Genomic DNA, 9,624 nt, shown 5'->3' with positions numbered 1-9,624 from the left:
AAGATAGCAGTAGAAACCACAGAATCCCCAAATGCAATCCCTTTCCTGTGCTTTAAGCCCCCCCCCCCTTTTGTTTTTAGCTAATAGCTAGTATGGAAAGCTTTGAGAAGACATGGATGACTTTGTACAAACGAGAGCAAATTAACTTCACGAAACTTCACGAAAGTAAGAGTCAACAATGGACTCGATAAATGTTTTTAAAGATGCAAGCTGGGCTTATCAAACGTCAGTTATTTTAGTTTTTTTCAACATTTTAAGTTGACTCAGACCTATTCTTCGTGACCCTTTAGTGTGGCACACGAGGATGATCGAATCGTGTGATAGAAAATGTAAAAGTTCATATAAACGCTACCGAATTCCTTTTGAAATGAAGGAGGAGCATAAGATCTGTAGCCCTGATTAAACGACGAATAATAGTTGATGTTCTGAGCCGATTCTGCGAGAACTTTCATCATTAACTATCTATTATCTAACTATTATCGACTATCATGCACCGTTCGACCAGGGCTTTAAAGTTGTTTCAAAAGTGAATAATACTTGAAAAATGACCTGTTGTGTACATTTGGCTCATACGGATTCACGTGGACTTCCCATATCAACAAAGAAAATGCAAAACGTTCGGTAAAGCGTGCAAAGGGTGTTGTCGTTAAAAGCTGTGACGTATTTGTTAACTGGTTGGTCTAATCGTATTTTCCATATTCATGACAACTATTGTTGATCTGAGGTGCGTGTTTGTCATTTTGAGATATTTGCTGTGGGAGTAAGATGTGTACAGTTACCTTTTACACGAGAGACAAATTCTTACTTTGAAGAGGAAATGGCGACCACGTTTGGGAAGGACAGTCGGTTGACACCCAATTCTGTCAATGGTTAGTATCAATGTCTTTACATTCTACCTTCGCAAGTCATGCATTCAACCACGTGCGCTAGCTGTACTCGGTTTACATTTCGTGTTGCACTTCAGAGCAACCGTACAGTAAATAGCTTTAGTAACAGAGTAAAAAGTGTTTTAGAAGCTAGCTCATGAACCATACGAGACGCTTAAGTTCTTAGCCTCTCAGCTGAAATATTTGCATTGGAGTGACATTTGAGTGCGAAAATAGATTAAACTCGGTAGTGATTGTTAATTGACGCTGCCAATTTTGATGGAAAGATTGCAACCACTTTCGAGCTGTACCTGTTTTCAAATTATGGGGAGTTTTATTTCTTTGCTAGAGCGATCATCGACCTGATTAAATTATATTTTATCGGTTCGGCTTTTGCATGCCTTACTACCTGCATTTTGTCAAAGTTGAGTATCTTTTGCTTTTTATTTGAAAAATCCATATTTTATACAATCGCTCAACTCTCTTAAGTTTGAAAGTATGTTACCAAGCGATAACGTTCGTAGAGTATTTTGTTAAGGTGGCGCTGAATGTTGAAAAAGAGATAATTATTGGTTACGTGATCACGTCAGTCCTTTCAAATTATGTTTTGATATAAGTTGGACAAACCATTCAACGCCGAACATTTTAAAATGTATTTTTTTTTTTTCAAAATCGCATTAGGCACTAAGTTTTTATGAAGTGGATTGTTTGTTAGAATGCAATGCCCTTGCTCGAATACAACATTAGAGGACTGGTAGTGGAAAATTCTTTCAGTTGAGCTACAAGATTTATTATTTTGGCTCTTCAAATCTAAGCATTTTCAGAAACGAAATTAAAGAACCGTCTTCATCGATTCTTAAATTTGCAATCGAATAGAATTAACCATTTATAATTGCTTTCCTTTTTCCCCAGAAAGGTCTCGGTAATTAATTCATCTGATGTAAATTGTCTATGTTGAAAGGGCAATTTCCTCGAATAATTACTCAAATGATCTGAAAATGCAGCGGCTTGCATTGGAGTCAATTAAATGTGTTCAGTATGACTATCAAACAATTTCTATTGCTTATTTCTTCGTGTTTTGAAATTATGAAATATTTCAAATTATTCCAGGAATCGTCAACGATTCGTTTGTAAATCTGGACTGATTTGCAACTTCATCCATTTCTGTTTTTTTTTTTTTTTGCGCTATAGTAAAAGGGGCGAACATTTTTTTCACGTTTAATGTATCGACATGCAGAGTCACCTTGGAAATAAATAATTCTAGAAGAGAGTATTGGGTTCCTAAATTGATCTTTGCATATCCTGAAGATGTTAGATTAATTTATCGGCAGATATTCTTGTATGCATTTCTACATGGAAAACGTTTGGTTTATATTTTGCTACTTTGGGAGGGAATAAGCTCAACGAAGTCAATCAGAAACCGAATATATCCTATTGTTTATTTTTCAGTGAGGCTGTAATGAGTCATGTCTGGTATCAAGCAACACTTTCCAAAAGATGGAAGTCTAATTGTCTGATTTTTCAACTTGTTTTGTTTTTTTTGTTGTTGTTTTTTTTTGTACTAGTTTAAATATATTGAATTTCAAACACTTAGCTTCAATTGTCTGCATATTCTAAAATGTTAAAGCTACTATTTGGACTGATAAACGGTTCGATCAAAAATGTTCACGATTAGATTTGTTGTAGAAGCAACTGTTTGATTTTTCTTACACGATATTGCTTTAGGCAGCAACTGAGAGACATTTTTAGTAGAAGTTTCACTATTACATCTTTATTCTTTAAACATAGCCCCAGTTGTTTAATTCTTCTAAAGTTTATCGCTATCGTTTGCTACGGGCAAAAATTTATCAAACGTTTGTTATCAGCTCAATTGCTTTATCCATGTGGTATTTCCAATTGTCTGATTCGTCTAAAATGTTGTTGCTTTGATTTCGTTAAAACTTTGATGACAGTTTTAATAACAATAAAAATATATAGTTCCAAGCTTGATAACCAGACATTACTCTTTAACACGCCGCTGGAAGTAATTTCTAGAAGATAATGAAGCAAGCTATGAACATTTTTTTTTTAAATATTAGCCTATACTATAGCTTGTCGGATTTTGCCTTTTCATGTCGGCTTAAAGTGAAGGAAGTTCTAAAATGATTCAAACGCCATAACAAGATTAAAGTTTTATTTAAAGGTTATAGGAATAATGGGATTCATGGCTTGCTTTTACTATCTTCTGGAAATATACTACGTGTGATATCACGTTAATCAATTGAGCTGTGAATGACGGGCAGCTAGAAATGTACAGAAATGAGACGAGCCAGTTAAAATGTCTACAACTGAAACGTTTCTGCACAACATTGAGAAGGTGGCTACATTTTAGATTCGCTGTAGTTAAGAAAGTTTATGTAGTTGAGCGTTAGTTACCTAGCTATGTAAACTTTCTTAAACATTTCGATTTAAAAATGTTTACACCCTCTCAATGTGGCGTAGAAACGTTGCAATTGCAGAACTTTTAATTCCCTCTTCGCATTTTTGTTAATAGTTTTCTAACTGCATGTCTCTTTACGGCTGACTTTTTAACAAGATATCATTATGGAATATGCCATCTTGAACACAAACAAATATGTATTTACAAGATTCAAAATTTAATTTTTGAAAAACTCGAATGATTGGAATTAAAATGAATTCGTTAGTTTGTGCTCAAGATGGTATAAGTTAAATATTTTTTGGCGGGGTGGAAAAGGGTTACCCCTTTAAAATTTTTGTCAAAAACGTTGTCAGGGGAAACGCTGTGCAAATTTTTTCTAATTTTCCCGCCAAAAGTCTTGGTATATACAGGAAATTTTTTTGATGACACCTTTGTAATTAATTGAATTGAATTTCGATGAACTTATTGACTGTTGTAAGCAGGCAATTAAAGATGAATAAAAAATTGAAATGAAACACTTATCTTGTTGTGAGTAAGTCTCTTGGCGGGAAAATTGAAAATTTTTAACCTAGTGTAATATATACTTAAAAGAGCTGCGCAAAAAAAAAAAATCTCAGAGTAAGCAATCAAAAAACTACAACTGGTCAAAAAGCTGATTATTTATTTATCGAAATTTTTGTGTAGAAATTAATCCGTAACAAGAAATTATCTGTAGTTTGTATTCAATCTTCTAGAAATTCTCTTAATGTTCAAATCTTGACAATCTGAGGAGCGAGCTCTACCTGGTGACTTCAGGTTTTAAGAAATGTAGCTTCTACCTTTCGGGATAATTAATTGTTTGTATTTCTAGTCCTTAATCCTTGCTTGATGTCGCTCAAGAACCAGCCCAGGCTCTCTGAAAGAAATAAACAGAAAAAAATAAGAACGAGAAGGCTAGATTAGATTGTACAGAAAACAGTTTAGCTACGCTTAAGTAAAAACATGCAAGTTAAAAGCTACAATAAAGGGTAAACACCACAAATTTTACTATGCTAGCTCGTACCTGTCCTTGCATTTAAACAACGTTAAATTATACTTCACCATTTTAAGTTCATAGCAAATTTCAGCGATGGATGTCAAATGCGAAAAAAAAAAAAGAAAGAAAGAAAAGAAAACGTCTAGCCTAACAATTGCCGACTGTTTCGTTTGTTTTTACTGTTGACAAATACATTCTAAATATTGAAAAATATCAATGTTCGTGCAGTCTTCTAAAGTCTTTAAGATTTACTATTTCAAATCGAGCTCTTCTTTCCTGAAAAAATTTTATCTTAATTTTGATCGTAGCTCGACTAAGTAAGAACTAAATTAGCGCCAAAAACGGGGTGAGACTGAATGATCGAATAATCAAATGATTGCATTGTCGGCCATGATATGTAAATTGTTTTGTCAACTCAAAAGCGTTCTGAATTTAACAGAAAAACTGAATTAACTTACAAGACTATTGGTTTCAAGACCACTTGTGAATTTTGCACGAAGAGAGTTTCCTTGGGCTGAATTTTAAATTTTACCAATGAAATTTTCCGCCGTTTGCATCTGCAGAACTCGAGCTTTTTGTTTACGCCGCATCAGTTGTTGCTACAAGTAGCACATCAAATTCCCGAACTTAAGGAGAAGTGGTATAAATTAGAATATTTAAAACAAAAATCTTCCTACTTTTTATCACCTCTTATTTCCAGTCTTTCGAGCTCTGGTAGTTTGGTAGAACAATATTCAAATCTACGCTAGTTTTCGGACACGAACATTACAAATATTACTTTTATTATTAGATGACTCGCTCTCGATTCCTAGCGCGTGATAGTTGACGATTCCTAGCGCGTGATAGTTGACGATTCCTAGCGCGTGATAGTTGACGAGGGCTGCGCCCTTGTCAACTATCACGCATAGAAATCGAGAGCGAATAATCTAAATGTTTTAGTATAAAGCTACTAGTCGTTCAAAACTTTATCTAAACCTTCTTTACGGAAAACGCCAAGAAGCGACTGTCATTTTGTTAACAATGACACACTGGTACGCTACTCACTATCGATCACAGAATAGATAGTGAGTAGCGTAGCCAAACAGAGAACCGCATTCGTGCTAGAACGCTAGTAGATTTATACTATTACAATATAGAAAAGAACAACAATATCGCCAAGCAAATGATTAGATGGCACATTTTTCAGCACATTTTTTCTGATGTGCAAGACAACAGCTTGCGATGTCTTCGTGTTTTCAGGTAGTGCTTTTATGCTGGCCGAATCAAACGCCATCTTTTGTTAGACAGTGTAGAAACACTACTAAACACATCCAGATGTACAGTGAATTTTAAGTTCTTATTGTATGTGTTCTCCTAAGGTTGCCTAGCTGGTAAATATGGTCGTAAAAATACATAAAAATGATCAATTTGTCACAATGGGCTTAATCAGCTATCATCTCAAAGTAATCTCTACCAGTCGCTGGCGATAGGTAAATTGAAAACAAGGACTTATAACCCAGAGACATTCAAACGACTTCATTATGCAAATCAACTGACGTCAGCTCAGGCCGAAACCAGCTTTAACAGTGTTTGTGTTCTTGTCCAGTTCATTAAGTGGTAACCTAATTGGGCGTCGCATATTTTTGTCATGCATTCTTCTTTGTCTGTTTTTGCCACAAAACACAAATGATTTTTCAAACCGTTAAATGCATGAGCAGAAAAACGCTTATACATGTTATATACCATCGCATGTCTCAACACAAGATAGTCTTTACCATACATTGCGCAAAAAGCTTAAAGCTATTACATAATTCTTGCCCGTTTTTCCGAAGTTTTCCCAATTCTTAAATGTAAGCTGTTCCAGAAGTTATGTCACGAAATTTTAAGTCATGTTCATTTGATTTACACTGAATTTCTCTCAAACTGGAGAAAACGCAAAGAAAAAAACACCAAGAAAGTATTGATAAGCCAATAATAAACAAGACATTTAATGGCTAAATGACTTTTCACGACAGGCTGGCTATCTGCGATGCAGCTCTTTTTCACTCCTTCAGATCAATTAGTTTCACAGGTGTCAGTATCAATGGATAGTGAGAGACATTTGGTGAATCAGTTCAGTTCTTCGGTTACGAAATAAAATAAAAAGAAATTTATCAGGTCCCGAATAACAGTGTTTCTGAACAGCAATAAAATCATTTTTGTGCTATTTCCAGAGGTAACAAATAAAGTGATGTACTTCACTTCTCACTTCTCATTTTATATGCTCTCCATGTTCTAAGATTTGATTATGAAAAACACTAAAATCTTTAATGTGAACGTTTCTTTTTCCCTGCATTGGTGCTGCTCATAACTTTTATATCGTTGATGAAACCACCAATAGAAATTCGCGATTTAAAAAAAAGCCACCTATGGCATAAGGGTAAACAGAAATAATTCACAGATAAATTTAAAATTACCGTCAAACACAATTTATAAGAGGTCTTAAAAATTCAAAATTTAAAGGCTCGGTACACTAAAATTTCACAAACTTTCTTACACCTTAGTTTCCCGCACCATTTCACACACCATTTTGAAGCATAAAATAGTGTTTATATTATTGAGAAAAATTTATCTATGAACTGTTCATGGTCTTTAAACTCAAGATACATGTAGACATCATTCAAAGGTTTCTATGCGAGCATTTGATGACTTCAGTGAAGGAAGATCTACTGTCATGTTTCTAACCTACAGTGTATTCTTCGTCCGTAGAGGGTAATTAAGAGGGCAAAAAGGTATCCCTCGCCTTCTAAATACCTATGCTAAACACCCAGAGTTGTTCAATTTGAGTTGTTCACATTACAACGAAATTCAAAATCCGTCATCTTAAGTTTCAAAATTATTCAAAAAAGCATTATAAAAATCTCTAAACTGATTGTAAGTTGTAAGATAAGAATGCTAAAACTGTAGAAAAGATGGAGATGCTCATAATCAGTACTATCATTAAAGCCAAAGACTTCAGATTTCATGGTTGCCATGGGAGCGTCAAATAACACTAAAAAGTGTTAATACAGAATTGTTTCCCACGATAATTTTTGGTATTTTAACCATTATTGGGCATTATTAGACAAAAGTTTGAAATCAGCGTCGGTACTCTCTTTTTCCTGACCCCCTGCACTCCCACCCCTGCTAGCTGTCCTAATAAATTTCAGGAATATTTCATGGCGGAAAGGTCGACATCCGTGTCTGAAATAAGCAGAAACGGAATAGAAAAACAGGAAACAGTGTAAAAAGCAGGCTTTGTGAGCGTCTTTTCAGCAGACACATAATCCTAACAAAATGCATCTGGTTTCCTTTAAATATCAAAAGAGACGTCACAATTGCAATGGATGAACTGATCATTATCAGCAAATCAAATCTTTCCTTTCTTCAAGTTATACTCCGATCATATTTAGGAAACAGGGCAACTAAAAAGACCGTCTATATGTTGGAATGAGAGCCACAAAGACAATGTTATTTTAAGGCATGAGCCCAATTTTTCTTTCCCCTAATCAACTTTATTTTGCTTGGTGGTCGTAGAAATGATATTTGTCCGTACGGCAATTCCTTTGCTTCCGTCTTACCTTGAAAATTGATTTGAAAAGATCGACCGTATTTAACATTTAGAAAAGGCAACTAGACTATCAATTTCAAAAAGTTAGTGTACAAGCTGTGTGCAAGGTTTTAATAGAGGCGTCCGCAAATTTTAACAAAGTCGATATATTTGCATGCACAATGCACATGTCTACACATTTCTTTTTACAAGCTCAAATGAGGAAACTGAAAAATTCTATACATCAAATTTAAAAAGAATAAAATTTAAAAACCAAACATACAAATTTCAAGCAACGTCTACACAATTTCGAAAAGAACCCTACCACATGCAATTTCAAAATGATGGCAAGAGATTTTGAAAACGACATCTGCAAATAATTTAATCCGACCTTACAAATTTAAGAGAATGTCACAAAAAGTAAATAAATAAAAATAAAACAGAAACTAATCGGCATATTTCAATACGCGTCTTCAAGATTTCCTATGAGGCATCTCAAAAGTTTCCTAAGAGAGGTGTTGAGGCTTTACAAAATAAAATGACCTCAGCACTCAAAATCCTACATAATGTTTAGATAGCCAATCTCAAAATTTCCAAAACTTTGCCGAGTAGCAAATGCAAGCTTAGAAAAAGGAGCAATCACGACTTTACTGATTTAACACAGAATTGGACTTGCTTTGTTTTCGTGGTAAATAATCACATAGTCAATGTTATTTTCTCAGACAACCGAACACATTAAACGTACTGTGAACTTCCTGGTGATATCGGTTTCTTATTTATCGTGAATTCGCATAATTCAAACAAACGCGTTAATACAATCTGAACTCATACATGTAACTGAGAAAGCGTCGGAAAAAAGAAACAATTGAAGACTGAGATTTCAGCAGCCCCCGCCAGACACTCTTACAAATTTTTATCCGTCGAAGACAGTAGACTGGCTGTCGAAAGCTTATGTTTATTAACACTTTTTACGAGAGGAAGCTATATCCTATATTATCATGATCATTCTTGGTAAGGGATTTACGATATTTGTACTCCTTTTACTACTCCACTGCATTGAAGTAAATAAAGCAATCAAACCCACCTATTACTTTCATCATCCAGTTAATGCCATCTTTGTTTCTAATTCTTCAAGCTTTCCGTCCAAAACTGTTCTCTATTTGTCCCTGAAGAAATGAAATGTAAAAATTTAAAGATCCGATTATACATTTGCGGTCAAGTAGGGATAACTACAAAGGAGTTGATAAGTAAATTAAAGCTTAAGGTTACCTCTTGATATATAGTACGCGTTTTTGTGCATTTTGGTAACCATTTATATAGTCGGAGACACGCTCTGGTGCAAATGAATTTCTTTCATCTCATTTTCTTCTCATTTTGTGGACGTTAGATTACATATATTTTTTCCACTTCCTCAACAAAACTTTTTTCCCTGATGTAGAACTGTTATAACATAATTACACTTTCGAATAGAAGCCCCAATCTCCTTTCAAACTGCCTCTCGCCTGGTACACTGATTTCCCTTCTTACGCCCCCTAATCCCTCCCTTCTGAAACGTTGACGTAAAGATCGGCGACAAGAATAAAGAAAATCGGCAACTAGAGGTATTGTTTTCATGTGCAACCAAAATCTCAGAAATTGCATTAAAAGAAATGTATGAAACGTCGTAAGGAGAACTGATATTCTAAGGTTGGAACTGAAGACGTTAAAAAGAATGTTTGATCAAATGCCTGATCGATCGTTAAAGAACCATTACCTTGTTTGCAATTGCTCCACGGAT

This window comes from Orbicella franksi, chromosome 3 (genome assembly GCF_964199315.1).
Source record: "Orbicella franksi chromosome 3, jaOrbFran1.1, whole genome shotgun sequence".
NCBI classification, from domain to species: Eukaryota; Metazoa; Cnidaria; class Anthozoa; order Scleractinia; family Merulinidae; genus Orbicella; species Orbicella franksi.
Note: the sequence above shows the minus strand (reverse complement) of the source record.